Source organism: Giraffa tippelskirchi, chromosome 5 (assembly GCF_054371585.1).
Source record: "Giraffa tippelskirchi isolate mGirTip1 chromosome 5, T2T-mGirTip1v1.2.pri, whole genome shotgun sequence".
Classification (NCBI taxonomy): domain Eukaryota; kingdom Metazoa; phylum Chordata; class Mammalia; order Artiodactyla; family Giraffidae; genus Giraffa; species Giraffa tippelskirchi.
This window is the reverse complement of record NC_137279.1, coordinates 23,945,745-23,969,906: the sequence shown is the minus strand read 5'-3', so window position 1 is coordinate 23,969,906 and position 24,162 is coordinate 23,945,745. Positions and strand designations below refer to the sequence as shown.

Sequence of the window (24,162 nt, the reverse complement as noted above, 5' to 3'; positions counted from 1 at the left end):
AGAAAAAGTTAAAAACTGTTCTCTGTCAAAATGATGCCAGCTTTTTTCTTAAAATGCTTCTTACCATAATAACATCTCTAAAGGTAGCTAAACATATAATTGAATTATCAGAAAGCTTCTGTAATATGCTGACTAAAAAAGAAACTGCTACTTGCAATTTGCAGTTCTTTCTCTGATAGCTAGAAATCTATATGATGTGTCAGAGTTCAATTATAATTACCGCGTTGGATTTTATATCAACATATCAATGCAACTTTAAAAGTGTGATAACAGCAAGACATTTGCTGCAGAGTTTATGAAAATAACCTGATTGGTTTTTGTCCTTTGGTTAAAAATGAAGTTCTATTATTGAAGGTGAAAATTGCCTTGTTTATAAAAAGATGCAAGCTCACCCTTTTCCTAGTAAAATGTAGTTGTTAAAATTGTAGACACCAGACTCGGATAGATTTGGTTCTAATTTCAGCTCTAGTATATGACCTTGTGCAAATTACTCATAGCGCTCAGACCTTGAGTTCTGAGATAATAATGAAAACTAATTCATAGGATTGCTAAATAATGTGATCCATAAAATCCCTTAACATAGTGGAAAGTTGTATTGCCTAATAAATGGTAGCTGTCATTATTGTCATTACTGTTATATTCACGAAGTTACTCAGAATTTATTACTAGATTCCCCATAAGTCTTCCACATTTCCCCAAAGATCGTAACTTGAAGTTTCAGAGACCCTCTTGATATTTTAGGAGAGCTTTCCTGCTTAACCATTGAATACTTTTATTCAAAGCAAAGGCATCACATTACATGGGCCTTATATAACTCAAGACATGGGCTACTGCTCCTTATCTCTTATTCTGTTAAAATGTACATACAGTGTACTTCATATTTTTCATTTTGAGTTTAGATATGAACAATTCATTTGACAAAGTTACTTGAGGAGTTCTTGTTTGAATTTTGGAGCTGACCCCACGTAGAATCAGTACACATAGGCTGTACCTAAGTGTACTTAACTGATCTAACTGCTCCCGCCTAGAGAAAGAATACCCCAAAACACATTTGACAGTGATTAATTTTTAGCTTCTGATTTGTCAGATAAAAGAGTGTAAACTTGTTTATATAAAAATAATAAACTTAGGAATAGTTGAAGGTGCTTATGAACCTAGCCTAACTGATTTTCAGTATAGCTGCAGAAGGATTTCTCTCTATTTCTTGTGATGAGGGGAATCAGAAAGGTAAGTAACATTACTTGAGCACTTACTGTGCATTGAATGTTAGCATAGATCATCTCATTAGCACACATTAAATGTCCAGATGTTATTTGTAGGAGAACCATAAACGGTATTAGAGAAAACCATTTAATAATTCTCTCCCTCGGCTGATAATTGATAGAACCAAGGCCGCAGATTGTTTGAAATCTTTTGACTTAGCAAAGGTAAAGCTGAACCAATAACATTTTTAAACAACATAAACATAGGTGAGTGTCTCTGTTGCTCAGTGTGGTTTATAATATCTGTTTTCTGAATAGGAGCTATTTCCTTTTGGGTTAGAAACAGTCTACCAGATGGCTAGAAAGCTACTCAGCTAAAAGAATGATTCCTTATAGTAGGATGCATCATTAAATTATTTAGGCTGTTGGCAGAATCCATTAGGTAGGCTAGGTATATTCTTAAGAATCTAATTTAGTGATTATATGATGCATTCAGTAGTCATAGCGTAGTACATTATAATAGACTGGAGATGATCAGAGAGAATTAATCGGAGTGACTTCATGTTGGCAGAGAAAATTTCTAATCAGAATAGATGCTTTGCTTTCTGACGAGGATTAAAAGTAAATGACAGAACGCGCCCCCCACCCTGACCACATGCGTATAAACATTACAGAGTTAAAGCCCATTTATAACCCTACCTCAGAGGAAACCGTAATAAAAATTGGATATAAAATCTTTTTCCCACGCTTTAGTCTATTGAATATGTAAGCATGTATTACCTACCTACATATACTTATATACATATACATGTGTATATAAATAAATGTTTTAATATGGGTTTGAGGGTTATAGATAAGATGATGGGGAGGTAGTAAGTAAATCTAGAAGAACAATGCGAAGGGATGAACATGGATTTATTTTCTTTTAAAAATGCTGTTGAACAAGACTTTTTAATATAATATTATAAATATCCTTCTGTGTTATAATACACACGTAATGGTTAAAAGCACGGGATCAGACTGGTTGAGTTTAAATCCCATCTTACACAATTTGCCCGGTGATCTTAGGCAAATTACAGTTTCCTCATCTTTAAAATGGGAATATTAGTAATACCTATTCCATAGGATTGTTGTTAAGGTTTAATGAGTTAATATATGATTAGTGCGTGTAACTTAGTAAGCACTACAGTCACCCAGGAGCTATTATTACACATAGAACTTCCTTAGCCTTTTAAATGACTGCTTATTTTTCTATTATATGTATCATAATTTATTTAACCAATTTTATATTTAACTTCCATGGACATTAAAATTGTTTTTAGACTTTCCTGTTAAATAGAACTGTAAAAAACATCCTTAAATTCCATCTTTTGCATACTTATGGTATCTTTAGGATAAATTCCTAAGAATGTAATTGTTGGTCAAACTGTAATCACATTTTAATTTTTGATCCATATTGCAAAACTGCTTTCTGTTAGCAACCATACTCATGAAAAAGCAGAATTTCTAGATACATACATTTATAGTACCTGAAAGCAGGCAGAAAAACAAAGCAACTTAAAAAGTAATTATAATAATTGTTGTTGTAAACAAACAAAATGCCTCAGTTTTGAAGACTCCAATGTTATGTACTTTTGTTTGGAAATATCTGGGATATTTTTAGGGAAGTTAGTTGATTCTGGTTAAATTTTAGAAGAATGAGCCTTATCTTGGAGGGGCTGTGTATATTATATAAAAGTTATTAAGTATATCTTTTATATTATTGGCTTTTCAATGGTCTCTACTATGGTATGTTTCCTTACCATGGTATTGTAGCTTTTTTTATCAAGTCATTAATGAAATCTAGTTGACATCTTTTCTATTTTTTATCTAACTTGATCTCTCAATAGTTATCAAAACAGCATTAGCATAGTACTTGCTTTTCTTCCTACTCTTCTTCTGCCTCCTGAGGACAGATCCCATCTTCAACAGTTTATCCAGTGATCTTAGGTAACTTACTGGCTTCCCTGGTGGCTCAGATGGCAAAGAATCCGTGTGCAATGCAGGAGACCCAGGTTCAATCTCTGGGTTGGGAAGATCCCCTGGAGAAGGAAATGGCAACCCACTCCAGTATTCTTGCCTGGAGAATTGCATGGACAGAGGAGCCTGGCCAGCTATACAATCCATGGGGTCGTGAAGAGTCAGACATGACTGAGTGACTAATAGTAACATTTTAGGTAACTTACATTTTCCGTATCTTTAAAATGGGAATATTAGTAACACCCATCACATAGGATTGTTATTAGAGTTTAATGAGTTTATATATGATTGGTGCCTATAACTTAGTAAGTACTACAGTACATCTATGTGCTATTATTACACATAGAAATTCTCCTCTTCTTACCCCTTGGTAAAGAATCCACCTGCAATGCAGGAGACATGGAGACGTGGGTTCTAGCCCTGTGTTGGGAAGATCCCCCGACAGAGAAAATGGCAACCCACTCCAGTAAACTTGCCTGGAAAATTCCGTGGACAGAGTAGCCTGGCAGGCTACAGTTCATGGGGTTGCAAAAAAGTTGGCCGTGACTGAGTGACTAAACAACAACAATTGACTTACTGTCATTTTGTTAATTTTTTCAGGTCATTTTTGTAGCTCTTCTCTGTTCTGTTCTTCTCTTTCTCCTTTCCCTTGATTTTTTGGTGATTTTCTTTAGTATTAGATTTCTTTCTCATTTTCTTCTGTGTATTCATTAGTAATATAAGTTTTTTCTTTGTGGTTACTATGGGGTTTACATACAACATCCTGTATATGTATACTCTCCATACGTCTTATATTTTTCATGACACATTTTATACCTTTTTAGTTTACTATGTATATCTTGTACTATGTACAATTAATTATTGTACTTTGATTTTATTTAATAATTTTGTCTCAGCCTTCGTATATGCTATATAAGTGATTCATCCACTACCTTTAGTATTTATTTGTCTGTAGATTGATTTTTAATTTTATATGTTCTCATTATTAATTAGCACTATTTAAGTTTAGAGAGGTCCCTTTAACATCTCTAATAAGGCCAGTTTAGTGGTGATGAATTCCTTTAGCTTTTGCTTATCTGGAAAACTTGTAATAGCTCCTTAATTCTGAATGGTAACTTTGCCAGTAGAGAATTCTTGGTTGGCAGGTTGTTGATGTGTTTTTTGGTTTTTTTTTCTTTTCAGCGTTTTTACTATGTTATGCCACTCCTTTATGGCCAGTTAAGTTTCTGATGAAAAAAGTCTACTGATGGCCTTATGGGGTTTTCCTTAAGTAATTAATTGCTTTTCTCATGCTGATTTTAAGAGTCTCTGTTTATCCTTAACTTTTACCATTTTAACCATAATGTGTCTCAGTGTGTTTCTCTTTGAATTCATCCTGTTTAGAACTCTCAGGGCTTCCTGGGTCCAGAGGACTGTTTCCTTCCCCAGATTAGAGAAGTTTTCAGCCATTATTTCATCAAATAATCCTTCTGGCTTATTCTTTCTTCTCATGTGAATGTTACTCCACTTGATCTTGTACCAGAGGCCCCTAACATTTCCTCACCTCTTTTAATTCTTTTTTTCTTTTGCTGCTCTGTGGGGTGTTTCCCATTGCTCTGTCTTTTAGCTCAGTGATTTGTGCTTACGTTTATTTCATCTGTTCTGCTGTTGAACCCTCTTAGGGTGTTTTTCAGTTGAGTGTAATTGCTGTTTGAGTCTTTCTTATATTTTCTTTCTTTGTTGAATTCTCTCTATGTTCTTCCATTCTTCTCCCAAGATCAATGAGCATCTTTAAGATCATTATTTTGAACTCTTTATCAGGTAGCTCGCTTATCTCCATCCATTTCATTAAGGTCTGTTTTCTGGAGGTTTGCCACATTCTTTGGTCTGGAACACAGCCATCGATCTCCTCATTTTGCCCGTCTCTCCGTGTTTGTCTGTATGTATAGGTAAAATGGCTGTCTCCCTCAGTCTTGAGAGAGTGGTGCCGGGAAGGAGATGTTCCCTGTGGCCTAGAAGCACAGTCTCCGGTGGTCACTAGAGCCAGGCCTTCTGTGGGCATCTGTCGTGAGGGCTGCATGCACCCACTGCTTATGAAAAGGCTGAGCTGCAGTGAGGGGAGAATGGAACTCTAGGCGCTCATCTGCTCAATTGTGGCCCATCTGCTGACGGGGAGAATGGGGCTCAGGGCACTGGCCAGGCTTAGTTTCTGCTGGGCTGCCATGTAGGGAGGGCAGGACTCAGGGTGCTCACCTGTCCCAGCTCTGTGTGGAGTGGGCAGGGTTAAGAGCACTCACCCGACCATGTTGTGACTCATTTGCTATGTGAGGAGGACAAGGGTTAGGGTGCTTGTCCAACCCAGTTGGCAGCTCCATCACTGCTCTGCTCAGGTGGGGCTTGGGAGGCTCTACCGTTCTGATTGTGGCTCGGCCTTTGCAAAGGTTGGGTGGTGCTCAGGGCACTTACCTAGACCAGCTGTGACTTAGATGCTTCATGGGGAGGACAGGTCTCAGTACAGCGCTCTAACACAACATTGAATAAAAGTGGAAAGAGCCCATATCTTTGTCTTATTCTTGATCTCATTTACCTTCTTTCAGAAGACTTTTATTACTTGCATCTCCATTTCTGTAGAGTGATAAATTGATTGCAAAAAATCAGAATCACTATGCATAAGGAATAGTAAAACTCTTCCCCTTATTCTGAGAAAACCTTCATTTTACTCATACATGTGAATTTTATATTTGTCATCACTGTAATTCAGACTAGATTTATAGGAAACCCTAGCACTTTTTTTTTTCCAGCTATATTGAAATATAATTGACTTGGAGGGCAGATTTTACTATATTTTTTTAAAAAGTATCTTTGTGTATGTCTCTGGGCTTATGTAATCTACTTGCTTAATTGAAAATTTTTTCTCTCAGAGATTATTCATTTGACCCTGCTTACTCTGTTTACTTCAGTGTTCAACTTTTAGAAAGAAATATTTCACATTACATGAGAAATAGAAAATACATTTGTGTTACAATACTTTTTTTTTTTTCCAGTTTAGCTTGTGTGATTCTGATCTGGATATCAAACAGAATCTACATGCCAAACTGAAACATCTTTTTATTTAGCCAAACTTCTCTCATGTCAGTAGCCTGCTGCAGTAAGCCTGATTTTTGTATCATGGAATCGTCTTTCCAGAAATCTGTCTGGTATTTCATAGGAGAAATAATTTTTTATATTTCATATTTTGGCCTCCTTCTAAACCTTCCAGGTTACCCTGCTGTCGGTAGGCTGGGAGCTCTCTCATAAGCTATGCCCTGTGTGTCGCACCTGCTTCCTTATCCAGTGCCCCTTCTACAGCTAAAATAACCTCTTCCTATACCATTTTAGGACGTCCTTGTTTTCTCACCTGTAATAACCTGTCATTTTGTAATCTTCCACTTGTTATCTACCAACTTATCTACCATTTCCTACCAGACTTTATTTTTGGGGGGCTCCAAAATCACTGCAGATGGTGATTGCAGCCATGAAATTAAAAGATGCTTATTCCTTGGAAGGAAAGTTATGACCAATCTAGATAGCATATTAAAAAGCAGAGACATTACTTTGTCAACAAAGGTCTGTCTAGTCAAGGCTATGGTTTTTCCAGTGGTCATGTATGGATGTGAGAGTTGGACTATAAAGAAAGCTGAGCGCCGCAGAATTGATGCTTTTGAACTGTGGTGTTGGAGAAGACTCTTGAGAGTCCCTTGGACTGCAAGGAGATCCAGCCAGTCCATCCTAAAGGAGATCCGTCCTGGGTGTTCATTGGAAGGACTGATGTTGAAGCTGAAACTCCAATACTTTAAGGCCACCTCATGCGAAGAGTTGACTCATTGGAAAAGATCCTAATGCTGGGAAGAATTGGGGGCAGGAGGAGAAGGGGACGACAGAGGATAAGATGGCTGGATGGCATCACTGGCTCAATGGACATGAGTTTGGGTAAACTCCGGGAGTTGGTGATGGACAGGGAGGCCTGGCATGCTGCGATTCATGGGGTTGCAAAGAGTCAGGCACGACTGAGCAACTGAACTGAACTGAACTGAACTGGGAATGGACCAAGTAAAATACATTGTATACTGATAACATTTGTTCATTTATATGTTTGTTCAGCAAATGACTTTTGAACACCTGTTGTGAGCCAGACACTGTGCTTAATGATACGGATACAACAATGGACACACAGTCCCTTTCCTTAAGTTGTTTGAAGTAGTGTCTGATAGTCCTCTTAATGTTTAGAGACAAATCTCTTTTTCTCACTTTTCCTTCTCCTCCTTCAAAGAAAAAAAAAATCTTCCCACCAATTTTCAATTTCAATAAATCCCAATTTATTTTAGTTATGTCACAGTATAGTGTGTCCCTTTAGCAACAGATCACTGATTCAATGGACATGAACATGGGTGAACTTCTGGAGATGGTGAGGGACAAGGAGGCCTGGTGTGCTGTAGTCCATGGAGTTGCAAAGAGTCAGACACAACTTAGCGACTGAATAACAACAACATCAATAGAACTCAAAGTGATTATTAATCATTAATTTACTTTGGAACCACCTAAGTTCCAAGTAATTTGTTTAAATTGAGCATTTCCAAATTCTTCCTCTCAGCCATCCCCCTACCCCCTAGATCTGATGCAGGCAGTTCCAGAACCAGGAGGGTAAGAAGTGTGTGCGTGCTTAGTCGCTTCAGTCATATTCAACTCTCTGTGACCCCATGGGCCATGGCCTGCCAGGCTATGAGTTATTAATGTACAGAGCAGAGATCCTCAGTTTTAACTCTACATCAGAATCTCCTGTAACTAGAGTCAGCTTTAAACATTTTCTGATTCCGAGTTGTACAGAACAATTTCATTTGAACATCAAGGGACCCCAAGCATCAGTATTCTTAAAAACTCCCCAGGCGACCCCAGTGTGGTGCTAAGCATCTACTATACTGTGATCAAATATTCAAAATTAAATTATCTAAAAGTGGTAGTGAGGGAACAAGAGGAAAAGAAAACACATGTGCACTTAAAGGAAACATTCACAGTCACACTTAGAAAATGGATGGTCCTCATTTTCATTGTTAGCAGTTGCTAATGTGTCTGTTTTGTCTCCATGCTCCTCCATCGCAATGCCCCTCTTTAGGATTGTAGCATCTGCTCAGTGGGGCCTTGAGAATTACTGGTAGGTTCCTGAGGAGTATATTATAGGCGCTCCCTTAAAAGAGAGACAAAAGAAATACCCAGGTTGAGGTGTGGATTGTGCTTCAGCTAATTCATGTTGGATTATCAAGGTTGTTGCTTGAACCATAAAACCTAATTTATAAAGCAAACCTCATCTACTGTTAGTGTCTTCAAATCAAGAAAAGAGTCTTAATAGAGAACCCCAAAATTCTAAAATTTGGCCTTGTTCATGTATCTGGAGAAAACCATAATTTGAAAAAAAATATATGCACCCCAATGTTCATTTCAGCACTATTTATTATACAAATAGCCAAATATATTATATAGATATACAACAGTCAAACATGGAAGCAACCTAACTGTTTGTTGACAGATGAATGGATAAAGAAAATGTAGAATATATGTATATATTTATATATAAATACACATAATGGAATATTGCTCATAAAAAGAAAGAAATAATACCGTTTGTAGCAATATGGCTGGACCTAGAGATATCATACTAAGTGAAGTAAGACAGAGAAAAAGAGCCTCTTGATGAGAGTGAAAGACGAGAGAGAAAACTCAGCATTTGGAAAACTAAGATCATGGCATCTGGTCCCATCACTTCATGGCAAATAGATGAGGAAACAATGGAAACAGTGGCAGACTTTATGTTTTTGGGCTCCAAAATCACTGCAGATGGTGACTGCAGCCATGAAATTACAAGATGCTTGCTCCCTGGAAGAAAAGCTATGATCAACCCAGACAGCATATTAAAAAGCAGAGACATTACTTTGCCAACAAAGGTCTGTCTAGTCAAAGCTATGGTTTTTCCAGTGGTCATGTATGGATGTGAGAGTTGGACTATAAAGAAAGCTGAGCACCAAAGAATTGATACTTTTGAACTGTGGTGTTGGAGAAGACTCTTGAGAGTCCCTTGGACTGCAAGGAGATCCAACCAGTGCATCCTAAGGGAGATCAATCCTGAATATTCATTGGAAGGACTGATGCTGAAGCTGAAGCTCCAATACTTTTGCCACCTGATGAGAAGAGCTGACTGATTAGAAAAGATGCTTAACTGAATCATCTTGCTATATACGTGAAAACTAGCACAACATTGTAAGTCAACTATATTTTAATAAAAATTAAAAAAATAGAAACACAAATTACCAATAAACATTTTTTTAAAAGTAGGGAGTACCCAAGAACTCTCTGATGTAACCCATAAATAAAATAAAGTAAAATAAAATAGGGCTTGTTTATTTGAAAGTAAAAATGTCAGTTTTTATTCAGAACTGTGCTGGCTGATTAAGTATTCCTTTGACCTTTCAAAACGCAATTCCCCTTTTCCTTTCCTTGACACCAGAAAGAAGGATCAATTCATATTCCAGAGGCTCTCTCCTTGTGGGACCATATTTGAATACCACACAGGGTTAGAAAACATGAAGTGAAGGCAAAAGAGCTTGAAAATAGAAAATGGATTTTAGTTCTCTCTAGTCTTTGGTTTACCAACTTGGGTTAAAAAAAAAATTATTTCTGAGCTTGAAGTTGGTGATCTAATGAAGGACTGAAATTAAGGCTGTAGTTTCTGCAACAGCTATTCAGGTTACAAAATTAGAAGATAAAGACCTGAAAATATAAAGTAACCCATAACATTCTTTTGGATTTGCAATGGTTTTTACAACTTTAGTTAATTAGTTTTGTAACTTTCATGAAGGAATGCCTGTTGCCCTGTAGGTGGCAGCAAAACACTACTCCTTTCAAAATAGAAAGTGTTAATAATAGTCCTGCACTTGCAATTAGGTGACATTCCTTTGTATTGGTTTCCCCTTCCAACATAATTTGTTGTGTGAATGTTTAGTTTGTTTTTAATTTTTTATGTATTGTATTTCATTTTGCAGACAGATTGGTTTAGTATGCTATCCAGTGAATGCTAAAACTGCTAACAAACACAAATTTGGGTTTGCTATGACAGTGCGTTCTCTTAGCAAAACTCTATTAGCCTTTGCCCTGCTTCATTCTGTACTTCAAGGCCAAATTTGCCTGTTACTCCAGGTGTTTCTTGACTTCCTACTTTTGCATTCCAGTCCCCTATAATGAAAAGGACATCTTTTTTGGGTGTTAGTTCTAGAAGGTCTTGTAGGTCTTTATAGAACCATTCAACTTCAGCTTTTTCAGCGTTACTGGTCAGGGCTTAGACTTGGATTACTGTGATATTGAATGGTTTGCCTTGGAAACGAACAGAGATCATTCTGTCGTTTTTGAGATTGCATCCAAGTACTGCATTTCGGACTCTTTTGTTGACTATGATGGCTACTCCATTTCTTCTACGGGATTCCTGCCCACAGTAGTAGATATAATGGTCATCTGAGTTAAATTCACCCATTCCACTCCATCTTAGTTTGCTGATTCCTAGAATGTCGATGTTCACTCTTGCCATCTCCTGTTTGACCACTTCCAATTTGCCTTGATTCAGGGAACTAACATTCCAGGTTCCTATGCAGTATTGCTCTTTACAGCATTGAACCTTGCTTCTATCACCAGTCCCATCCACAACTGGGTGTTGTTTTTGCTTTGGCTCCATCCCTTCATTCTTTCTGAAGTTATTTCTCCACTGATCTCCAGTAGCATATTGGGCACCTACCGACCTGGGGAGTTCATCTTTCAGTGTCCTATATTTTGGCCTTTTCATACTGTTCATGGAGTTCTCAAGGCAAGAATACTGAAGTGGTTTGCCATTCCCTTCTCCAGTAGACCACATTCTGTTAGACCTCTCCATCATGACCCATCTGTCTTGGGTGGCCCCACACGGCATGGCCTAGTTTCATTGAGTTAGACAAGGCTGTGGTCCGTGTGATCAGATTGGCTAGTTGTCTGTGATTGTGGTTTCAGTCTGTCTGCCCTCTGATGCCCTTCTAACACTTAATTTCCTTATTTACAGGTAAAGGGATAAGAAAATATTGTTTCTAAGGCTCGAAATTTCTGTCTTGCTGACTGCTAATTTTTACTATATGTATATATATATGTGTGTGTATAAGTGAATGTGTATGTACCCATATCTATGTATATACATATACACACACTATATATGCTATACACAATCATCTCAATCCTTTAGTGAATAGATAGGAATTATTATCATGTTTGTTGTTTAACTCCTTGGCTGAAGTTGATGTTCGTCTCTCTTACAAAAAAAGAGTTTTGAGAGCAATATAATAAAGTTAGATGCAAAAGAATAATCAATCTATTATAATTAAGAATGAATACCAACAAATTGTTTATAATCTTACTTAAAGGTCCCTTTCAGCAGCATCCTTGAATATGAACAATTCATTTGTTCTAAACCAGTGAAATATCATTGTGTGCATGTGTAAATGTGAGGGTGTGTGTTTAATACATACACCTCTGTATTTCCATTATTCTTAGCAGGTGTTTCCAGACACCCAAGTAATATGTTGGGCCCATATTTTAACAAATCTAATGACTGTCATCAAAAATTCTCTAATTGTACATTTATCATTTATGATGAACTCTTAATGCACTTTAAAAATAAATAATAAAATTAATTGTTACACACGCATCATTTGTAAAGCATTTAAACTATACCTGATGCTGTACTTTTAAACTAATCTTTATGACCTTTAATTTTTTTCTTTTTTAAAAATAATTTTATTTATTTTTGGCTGTGCTGGGTCTTTGTTGCTGCACAGGCTTTTCTCTAGTTGAGGCAAGTGGGAACTACTCTGGTTGCAGCACATGGGCTTCTCATTGCAGTGGCCTCACTTACTGCAGAGCACAGGCTCTAGGGCGTGTGGACTTCAGTAGCTGTGGCACGTGGGCTCAGTAGTTGCAGCTCCCAGGCTCTAGAGCACAGGTTCAGTAGTTGTGGTGCGTGGGCTTAGCTGCTCTGCAGCATGTGGAATCTTTCCATACCAGGGATCGAACCCATGTCTCCTGCGTTGGCAGGCAGATTCTTTACCACTGAGCCACCAGGGAAGCCCAGTTTCTTTTCTTTTTTAAAAAATTGTAGTAAAATATACATAACATAAAGTTGGCCACTTGTACTGAGCTTTCTTCCAGAGCTTTCTCATCTTCCCAAGTTGTAACTCTGAGCCCATTAAATAATTACTACCTATTTCTCCCTGCCCCCATCAGCTAGAAGCCACCATTCTACTGTGTCTCTACGAATGTGGCCACTTTAGGTACCCCGTATAAGTAGGATTATACAGTTTATGTCCTCTTGTAACTGGCTTATTTCACTTATAATGTATGACCTTTCATTTCAATAGTGATCTTAGAAAGATTGTTGTGAGTCAATATCCTCATTTACAGATGAAGAAACAAAGGCTCTGAGAAGTTGAATAACTTGGGTAAAGTCATTTGTTTAGGTGAATGATACACCAGCCTCAGAACTGGGCCTGAGTTGAACTATTGAATTAATGTTCTTAATTATTAGACTGTAGATGTGTAGGTATTTGACACTTTACAGTTACCCTGTGAAGAAGAGATCATCATTCCCATTTGATGCTCAATCCCAGAGCTCCCACCCCAAATTCCATGCTTTTTCACATTCCATAGCAGGAGATTCTTATATTGTAGTGAAATCAACTTCTATTTCTCAAATCCATGTTGACATTGTACTATGAATGAAAAAGTTTTCTATCCATATTGTTTGAAGACTAAGTAGGGGTAGAAGAGTTTTCCTCAACCCTCATAGAATCCATGCCTGGATCTGAATACTAAATTGACAAAGGCAGATTACCAGAAGAAAGCTTACAAATTTGTTTAATATGTATTGCATGACATAGGAGCCTTCAAAAGAAAGTGAAGACCTGAAGAACCAGTTAAACTTGAGTGTTATCATGCTAAGTTTCATGAAGAGTGAACAGTCATGAGGAAGTATGATTAACTGAGAAAAATTTTGTAAGACCTGTTTGTTTGAATTCTTTGCAGCATCTTTCTCTCTGGGAGATAAGGATGTTTTTCCTTCCAGGTGTAGAAGGGTACCTCTCACATGAGGGTGTTATGATCTGGTTCAGAGGAGAAGGATGGGGGAAGGTCTGGGGGAGGGTGGGAAAAGGCCACTTTCTCAGACTCCTTCAGCTTAAAGTATTCAGCATTCCCAGATACTGTATTTTGGGGTAGTGTGTTTTGAACTCCTTAAACTGCATGTTTAAAGATAGTCATCCCAGTTTTGAAACGTCAGTGGTTGAATAGGACAGAAACAGAGCCAGGGAAACTAGGAGCAATTGTTATGTCAACAAATAATTGAATTTAGGCTAGTGAAAACCAACTAGCTAGCAAGAATGATCATGAGAGCTTCCTTGGTGGTTGAATGGTTAAGAATCCACCTTCCAAAGCAAGGGATGTGGGTTCAATTCCTGGTCAGGGGGACTGAGGTCCCACATGCTGCAGCTAAGCCTGCTAGCTGCAACTAGAGAGCCTGCATGCCACAACAAAGACACAGCACAGCCATATAAATAAATATTTTTTTTTTAAAAAGAAGAAGAATGGTCATGAAATTAAAATATTCTCTGCCGTTGACTGGCTAGAATAATATTTGATTCCTAAACTCAGCCTATCTATTTCTCTTTCATGGCCAAGTCATCCCTGAATGCTGTTTAATGCCCTACTCAAAATTCCATTTCACTCTGACCAATCATTATGTGTGGGCTGGTCATACGGAGATACTATCAAGAGATTTTGTGAGAGGATGTAACTGCCCGATAAGTTTTTTTGACCCTTTTTATCTGCAAGAGTTGCTGGAATTGCTTTTCAGCATGAAATAGACTAATTTTGTTCATTAAAGTGCTGACAGAGTTGATGACTCACTGTGGAAATCGATAGATATCATCACAGTAGGATAATCAGTCAGAGGAGATTCAACTGAAGCATATAAAATTTTGATACTTGGTTTATGCAGGTTGAGAAAAGGTTAAAATATACTCTTTTTACTGCAAATACAATCACCAAAAACTTCATAGTCTTGGTCTTTTTTCTCTTTTGCTGTTTTCCTTTGACTAAGGAAATCTGGGTTTGGCATAGCCAAAAGAATTTATAACAAAATCTTTTACTTGTGGCCTAGATAACTTTGATTAATTAGGGTGTAGGCTCAGCTGTATTTGCAAAGCAGAAGAGCACATGAAAAGAGAAACCATGAAAAATATGGTGGTTTAAATAAGATAGTTTATTTCTTTCACACATGCGTACCAGTCCAGAAAGAGAAAGACTGGCCCAGAAAGGCAGGCAACCCAGCTCTGTGGATGACTTAGATAATGTTACAGCTCTACTGTCTCCTAAGATGTTGTCCTCATGTACATGGTTAAAACTAGATCAATGCCATATCGAAGTTCCAATTCAGAGAGAGGGCGAAATTTTAAGCAAGCGAAGAACAAGAATTTTTATTTTAAGCAAATAGTGAGTAGTTTGAATATATTACTTTTGCTCATGTTGCAGTGACAAAATGTTTGTCCATGCACACTGAGCTGCAAGGGAACAAAGAAATACAGTCTTTACCACAGCAGCCACGTGTCCTGTTAAAGCAGTTATGTCTGTGGAAGAAGGGGAAAATGTTTTAGAGAACAGTTAACAAAGTCAGTCATAGTCTGCCTGCCCTTTGGCCATACAGTGTGTTTCCCATTCCTCCCTTTTCAAAATGAGAGATTTTATTGCACTTAGACTTTTCCCTATCACGTCTGCAGACTGGATGTGTACAGACATTGGGGCCTCTGGATCAGAGACCCTCAATATGAGGGTTAGGAGAATATGTTGCCTCAACAATTTAGGGACCACGACCCTAAACAGCAGGAAGTAGTTATGGAATGAAACCGATGCCCCTTTCCCTTGGCAACATAATTCTCCTAAAAGAAAAGGGGGGAATGAGAGAGTCATTTCCTAGGCAGGTTGATAAGAAGTCTAGGGGTCCCCAAGGAGAGAGGGGTCTGGAATTCTCAAAGAGGAAGAAAGGACAAACTTTTTTTTTTCCCCTCTACATTCCTTGGAGAAGGAAATGGCACCCCACTCCAATATTCTTGACTGGAGAATCCCAGGGATGGAGGAGCCTGGTGGGCTGCTGTCCATGGGGTCGCACAGAGTTGGACACGACTGAAGCGACTTAGCACGCATGCATGCATTGGAGAAGGAAATGGCAACCCACTCCAGTATTCTTGCCTGAAGAATCCCAGGGACAGAGGAGCCTGGTGGGCTGCTGTCCATGGGGTTGCACAGAGTTGGACACGACTGAAGCGACTTAGCATGCATGCATGCATGGCCGTTCAATGTGTGTGATCACCTTATTCCCACACATGGACACTCCCTCCCTCCCAAGCGAGACATTCAAAGGCCCCCATTCAGTTACTTTATCTGCTCAGAGTCAAGGGTCCCTGGGTGATGTACAGTCCTGTCTGTCAGGTCTAGGATGGTTCCTCACAGTCCAGTGACAAGGTATCTTTTCATCTCACATCCAGTGTGCAGACGTGATAGGGAAAAGTCTAAGTGCAATAAAATCTCGCATTTTGAAAAGGGAAGAATAGGAAACACACTCTAATCAGTGGTCCACAGAAGTATCCAAGGTTCCCTCCTCCAGCGGTTAGAGAAGCCTTCCTGGTTAGCCCATCTGGCTGCCCTCGGGTTCTCATCTCCAACAGCCATGCCGTTATCCACTGTCTTCTGTGATGACGTCTAAGTTAGTGTTCGAGAGTACACCCTCCTTGGGGATTGTAGTTTGCAGAGGTGTCCTCCTCCTTGTGGAGATTTGGAAGCCTGAGAGTTGTTTTAGTGATCAAATAATTAAGCTGGTTTTATTTAGGCCAGCCTTTTGGAAATTAATCTCCTCAGTATTTTTGTAGGCTTTGGGGTTTTTGCTTCCAGTCAGTTCATTATGAGTAAACTCATAAAAACCCAAATCTTTCTTTGAAATATAATTCTTAAGTCTTCTTGTAGTATGTTTGTTTTTAGTGGCCCATCCTCATCTTCCCCCATTTTGTTAATAGTTTCAGGGAGGCCAGCTCTAAAACCACAAGTTTGGGTGGGAAGGCAACATCCTTCATTTGATCTTTGCCTGTTGACTGTCTCCATATTTTGGCTGAGAAGTCTTAATGAGAGATACTTATGAAAAAATATAGAGCCTGTGTATCCTTCTATTGAGGGGACAGGCTAGAGTTTCCAACTCTGAGGCGTCAGATCGCTGTCCTCGGTCAGTTCAGCGTATAGACCACTTTCCATCCACTTTCTGTAGAGTGACAGGTGGCATTTCACCAGTGACGACAAAATGTCACCAGACAGTACCAGATGTCTCCTGGGGGCAAAATCACCCATGGTTGTGAAATGTTGCTTTATAACCTCTTAGAATCACCTTTATGTATATGGCCAAAGCAGAATTTGATCCATAGTGAAGAGAAAAACCAGCTGATCAAAATGCACCCAGGTGTTATAATTAGCAGTGACATTAACATGGTAATTCTGACTTTATTTCATATGTTCAAAAAGTTAAGCAAAGAAATTGAAGATATTAAAAAATAGACCCAAATTGAATTTCAAGAGATAAAAATTACTATGTTTAACAGAACTAAGAAATATTAAACGAAATTAATGGTAGATGTGATATAACAGAAGAAAAGATAAATGAACTTAAAGACATAGCAGTTGAAACTATGCAAAATTTAAAGTGAAGATGGGATTTTTAAAAAGAAAGGAATAATGAATTGTTAGACACTGCAAACGCCTCCTGGGTGTGTAATTGGGGTCCCTGAAGAAGAAACAAGGGAGAAGGGGCAGAAAAACATTTGAAAAAATGATGCCTGATGTTTTTCCAAATTTGATGGAAACTATAAAATCCACGGATTCAAGTTCAGTTAAATTCCAAGCAAAAGGAACGTGAAGAAAACTCCACCAAGGCATGTCATAATCAAATTGCTCAAAACCAGTGATAAAGAGAAAATCTTTAAATTGCCAAAGAAAAAAGACATAATATCTACAAAAGAACAAAGATCCATATTTAGCAGATTTCTCTTTAGAAACAGTGCTAGCAGTGAGACGGTGGAACAACATCTTTAAAGTATAAACAAGAAAGGGAAACTTAGTTTTAAAAACTGAGGCAAAATACTTTTACAGATACACAAAACCTGAATGAATTCATCACTAGCAAATATGAATTGCTGAAAATGTTAAAGGAAGTCCTTTGGCTGAGGAGTGAATATATAAAACCTTTTCCTGATTAATTATCTCTAAAATATAATTCACTGTTTAAACAAAAGGAATAACTCTGTATTGTGGGGTAATTGAGATGAAGCAGATGCTCACAGACACAGTTCAGAGCTATGGTGACTTGATGCTGAGTCCAGTTTCCAGATAAGGAGCTTTGGCGGTGCCACTCTCCCTCCTTGGGGTGTGTGTTGCCTGCATAACTGCTCAGCTTGCTGCAAAACAAATGCTTAATGTGGGTTTTGCTTTTTGTCTTTTTTTTTTTTTTTTTTTTGTAAAAATGAAAGTCCTCTTTGGATTTCTTTAGTTAGTGAAAACAGATGCTAATGTGAGTCTTTCATAAAAGTGAAGTGCTGTAAGTGAACTTTCAGAAAGCATGGGATACCTGGAATAGAATAAAAGCCAGGAGGGAAGAAATGGTAGTATGACCATTGTACAGCATGTATACTCTATGTGAAGTGTATAATATCATAAGTTAAAGGAACCGTAAGTGAAGTGAAGTGAAAGTTGCTCAGTTGTGTCCGACTCTTTGTGACCCCATTGGATAGTCCATGGAATTCTCCAGGCCAGAATTACCCACTGGAGTGGGTAACGGTTCCCTTCTGCAGAGGATCTTCCCAACCCAGGGATCAAACCCATGTCTCCCGCATTGCGGGCAGATTGTTTACCAGCTGAGCCACAAGGGAAACCCTACTAAAATAACAAAGCAAAGAATTACAGCTAGTAAGCCAACAAAAGAAATAAAATAGAACCAAAAAAATTTAATCTAAAAGAAACAGAAAGGACTTCCCTGGTGGTCCAGTGGTTAAGAATCTGCCTTCTAGTGCAAGGGACACAGGTTTGATCCCTAGTCGGGGAACTAAGATCCCACGTGCTCTGAGGCAACCAAGTCCGGACACCGTAACTACTGAGCCCTTGCACTCTATAGTCCACATGCTGCAACGAAGACCCAGTGCAGACAAAATAAATAAATAAGCAGGAAAAGAAAGGGGGAAAAGAGTAGATCAAACAGAGAACACATGTCAAGATGATAAAATGTTTATGCACCTGATCAAGACTTCTCAGCAGACTGACCAGGGGCAAAAACTAGAGAAGACAAAATTACCAACAACAGAAATGAGAAAGATGATGTCACTGCAGATTTTACAAACATTAAAAAGGATAGCAAAAGATTATGAATGACTTTATGACTATAAATTTGACAGCTTGATGAAATGGACAAATTCCTCAAAAAATACAAACTGCCAAAGCTCAGTGAAGAAGAAAGTGATCACCTGAATAGCCCTATATCTATTAAGGAGTACTCTTTACATAATACATTTAATTGTGAAACTTGAAGTTTTTAATAACTGTAGAAATTGAAGCATGGACACATGGGTACTCGATTCCAACATGAGCTTTCCTGGTGGCTTAGTGGTAAAGAAACTGCCTGCCAGTGCAGGAAACACAGGAGATGCAAGTTCGATCCCTGGATGAGTAAGATCCCCTGAGGAGGGAATGCCAACCCACTCTGGTATTTTTACCTGGAAAATTCCATGGACAGAGGAGCCTGGCAGGCTATAGTCCATGGGGTTGCAGAGAGTCGGACACAACTGAGCACACATGCATGCAATCTTGTGTCTTAAGATGGAGAGGCTGCTCAGAAAAGCAGCTGGTTGAATATATGATCGGAAGATTTCGTTGTTTACTTCCCACTTAGTCATAACTCTCTGGTTAGATTGATCGGGAGAAAAAAGGCATTCTGCAGAGATGGTACCATTGATTCTTCCCCAGTTTTCTACTCTTCAGGACCCTTACTTCTCTGCTCACTCCTTTGGTGGGTTCCTCTTTTTCCTCAGCTTTTAGCAATAGATTTGTCTGTGGGCCTTCTGAATTTTTGAATTGCATAAATTCAATTTCCAAAGAAGATAATTCCTAAATTTTGTCCTAGCTCAAGTTCCAGTTTTATGTCTTTAGCCACCTTGTATAATGTTTTCAGAGTCCCTTGACATTTCTTTTTCATTATTATCTTCATCATTATTGTTTGAAGTTTATTTTTGATTGGAGGATAATTGCTTTACAATATTGTGTTGGTTTCTGCCATACATCAACATGAGTCATTCATAGGTATACATATGTCCCTTCTCTCTTAAACCTCCCTCTCACCCCCTATCTTGATCATCATTCATGTGTGGGTAAGGCAACTATGTACACGCAACTTCATGGGGCGCCATTTACATAGATAATGACCTGCACATCTGTCATCATGTCCCTGATTGTTATGCTGTATTCATCTTTTCATTCTATCATTGAAAGTCTTTGAGCTAAACTCTAGCATTGTATCTTGAAACCTTCTTTATTTCACATATCATGTCCCTTTTGCTCTGTTTATGCAGAGCCTTCCTAGCCCCTATGTTCTAGCTTAAGTCCTACCCCCTTTAAAGAATGATTCCTGACTCTTTCTGCCTGAAATGAGCATCTACTGCAATTATAAAATGAATCATTCACTCTTTTGTTTTATCTAGCTATTTCATATGTAGTTGTTCTGCATTTTCCAGTTAGATTGTTTGTTTCTTAGAGATAGTCTGAAGCTTACTTTTTACCCCAGAGCGTCACCTGAGTTTCTTCATGTTCAGCAAGCATCCTCATTCCAGGATTGATGCACAGAGTAGCAAAGGGCCACAGGATTCACCTCATCCTTTTTGCAGTTGTTGTATTTAAGTAGATTGCACCTCATCGAAAGCAATATTTGAAGTAGTTTTGTTTTTCCCCTAAAGAGCTATGCTTTGTTTTCAAGTGTCACATTGGAGAGAAGGAAACCACACTAACCCTTGCTTATTTTGTTTAATATTTGTTGATTGTTTATCTGGTAAATACAGCTGTTTTCACATAGACTATATATGCTGAAAACTCCTTTCTTTTGAATACAAAAGTCTAATGTTTCCCAAATTAAGTATTTTTAATTTAAATAATTACGCACTGATTAAAATTTCTCTCAATTAACATTACTAGTGTCAAGTACAGACGCTGTTTCCATCCTTTTTTCCTATGTTTAATAGGACTTCACTGACTCCTAAAGATTGAAAATGTAGTTCAGATACCTTAGTCTATTCCTAAAAACCTTTTCTCATCACCTATCTCTACTCTGGCTAAACAGAAGTAGACTCAGGTTAGCCTCATGCACCTTGGACTTGTCTGCTTTCTGTCTAAGCATAGCATTTTAGTCTTTGTAAATCTACATGTTTTGTAGGTCAGGCTCACATCTGACCTCTGTTATCATTTACCTTCCTCCATTTTTACATTACAATCCTAAATAGAGATAATTCGAGAAATACTGTTGCATTATAGCCTACTTATGTCCACTGGTGGGGGTGGGGGTCGGGGGGAAGCACAATATAAGGGTTATGAATTAAGCTCTATTTGGGGCAAAATGAGAGCTGTAGCCTGGGATACAATCTCTCAGATAGCTCTGAGAGACTGCTCCGAAGAGGTGAGGGAGGAGGTCAGTACATATGTGATTTTGATGAAGAGGGGGGTACATGAAGTCAAGTATAGTTTTGGCAGAAGGTTACTGCTAGTCATAGGAAGGTTACTGCTAGTCACAAGGAGCAGATGTGTCTGTTAATGATTTTAGTGCTTTTCTAGATATGAGAGGATGCAAGAAATTGGTCTCATAAAATCTTCTCCTGAAAATAATCTAACCATCTGAAGGCCTGTTCTGTCAGTTTTCCCCAGAGCACAGAGTGCTACATTCCCCATCTCTACCCTGAACTCCTTTTAGGGTGTGTTGAAGGTCAGTGACTGCAGTGGCTAGTGACTTCGTTCTTATAGAACCAGATGGCAGGCAACAATTTTTAGTTGGCATTTGCCAACTAAAGTTGTAAGTGCTTTTAAATACCTGCTTCACTTAACTGCCTTTTAAAGAACTGGAGGGGAGCTCTTTGAAATGAGCTTGTTCATTTGTTACTGTCCCCTGGGTCAGCTCCACATTTCTGTGTAGGTGGCACTTTGCATCATGGGCAGGATTACACTTTTTGTGGGCATGCTAGATGGGAGTGGGGCATTTGGGAATATCAGATAAGAAATCTAAATACTTTCCTAGTGCTTTCTGAGTTAGCTCTTCACTAAATGACATCAATCATTAAACTAAGGTTTTTCCTAATAAGTGAGCTATTCAAGTAGAATTGCAATTCACATTCAAATGTATGTTAATCCTCAGTTTGATATTAGTGCCATCATTCTCTGTTGATAATTGAGAGAAGAGTGCATATTTTTGCATCTTTGGTATTTTTCTCTTTTATTTGAGCAACTATAGATTTTGACTACTTTTATTCTGTTCTTTCACTTTAGTGCTCTTGGTCCATTTATTGTATTTACCTTATCTCAGGTTTCTTTTCTTTCTTTGACATCACCTCGACATCACCAATTTGAGATTTGTCCTCTTGTGGTAAGTTGTGGTAGGAAGTGGCAGAGGCTGACCCCAGCAGGTGTGGGACTGGGAACAGGGGTGTCATCTACCCAGAGATGGTGGTATTACACTAGAAAGGTAGAGGGTTGAGCAGATGAACTGAAGGAAGTAACTGAAACAAGCTTGGGCCATCAGGTAAGGCTGGCCTAAAGTGAGTTTTAGGAACCTGGGTACAAAGCCAAGAATAGACAGACCTGCTAGGATGCCATTCGAAATACGTGTAAAGGAAGGCAGCCCAGAGATGGAGGAGAGGTGGGAGGAGAGGATAGAGGAGTGGGGAGCAGAGTGGGTATTGATCTCCTACTAGGCTTCTGCATATTCTCCAAACATTTAACTGGGTGAACCAACTCCGTTTTAAAGGATGAACCTTGGAAGAAGCTACCTATCAATTTATTTCAATTGTTTTATTTAACATGCCCTTTCCCAATATATTTTGCACATAAAATTCAAACAAAAACATAACTTCTGGACTTCCGTTTGTGTCCATCCTGCAAACTATGTAGATTTGTCCAGGGCACTAGTCAGTCTGATGACTGAGCCCCCACCCTCCCCTAATTAAGCTTGTTTCTGAAGAAACTACCAAATAAACATGAGCATAGTGCTAAGTAATACTGAGTTTTATTTATTTTCTTATGGTATTTACACTGTTTTATCATGTATTTTCCTCTCTTCTTTTAGAAATCCTTAAAGATTGCATCTGCTTTCATTTTGACAAATTTTAATGTCTTACAATGGAGAAGGAAATGGCAACCCACTTGAGTATTCTTGCCTGGAGAATCCCATGGACAGAGGAGCCTGGAGGGCTGCAGTCCATGTTGTCACAGAGTTGGACACGACTGAAGCAGCTTAGTACGCAGCAATGTCTTGCAAATACAGAGGTTCAGTAAAAGAGATACATACTTACCATCCTCTAGTTTAACACGTCTTTAAAAATTAAGCTCATATTTTAACATATTCATAGCTCACTTCTTCATTTGAGATTTAGTCATTCATTCATTTCTTCAACATTTACTTAAATGGTCTGTGACCACAGTGAGTGACTAGGAGTTGTTGGGTAGTGAAGACACGGTTCTGAGTATGTTGTAGTCAGTCTCCAGGGGAAGCAGAGGAGACAGACAAGTGTACAAATATGGTCCTGAACAAATGGGACAGGATGCCAAGGTGGAGGAGGGAGGTAATGACAAAGATAACTTGAAAGGGAAAGTGACATTTGAGTCTGGAGAGATTAGCAAGAGAAGACAAGGAGTGATATTTTAGGTAAAGAGAACTGCGTGGGTAAGGAACAGAAACATCATGATATATAATACATTTGAGAAGAACCTTCATGAGATTGTTGAACATGAGGTGTTAAGGTAACAGATGTAACTGGAACGGTAGAATAGGCCTAGATTGTCTGAAAGATGTCTTATGGTTAGGGTTGTGTGCTAACCTTTGAACCTGTGGGCCAGATGGTACGCTTAAACAGCTATAGAGTTGGATAGGATATTTTGGAAGATAATTTTGGAGGCAGTGAGAGAGACTGAAATGTGAAGAGATTGGTAATAAATATGGAGACCAATTAGAAGACTGTTAAGGGGAGAAATAATGAAGGCTTCTTGAACCAAGGCTGGAACGACGGAGATGGGAAGGAAGTGGCAAACTGAGCAGTTTTCCAGATGCCCTCAGGGAGACTAGGCCCGATGCTAGGACAGCGCTCGTCTCTCCTTTTTCTCTCTCTCTTTATCATTCCTTCAGAAACTTCCCTGCCATGTTTGTTCTTCAATGTGAAGGAAAGGAGCTGCATATGAAGTGTTTGTTGTTTTTGTAGAGAAGGCAGCTTACTTACTAGACCTTACATTCTCACTTACTGCTCATTTGGTGATAACCAGGGTGTCCCTAGACAATTGAATAGTGCTACTGGATCAGTTTCTGCTTAGTTCAGCTTAATATATTGTGGTTTGAGCTCCATTAATAATTAGACATTCAGAGAAAGTGACCAAACCAGTTGATCTTTTAACCAACTTTGTACCTCAAAGTCAGCAACTTTTAAGAGAGACGCAGTGTTCATATATCATGGGTGTTTTCTCCTTAGTGTGCCTTTTCCCCTGACTTGGTACAGAATATTGTCTCTGACAGTTTTGTATCAGTGAGTTATATAAAGGAGGA

General features: G+C 38.5%; 1 protein-coding gene across 12 annotated transcripts in view; it reads left to right on the top strand.

Moving 5' to 3' along the window:
* RABGAP1L (RAB GTPase activating protein 1 like) overlaps window positions 1–24,162 on the top strand; it is a 652,518-nt gene that overhangs the window by 479,211 nt on the left and 149,145 nt on the right. The gene's annotated exons all lie outside the window — the stretch shown is intronic.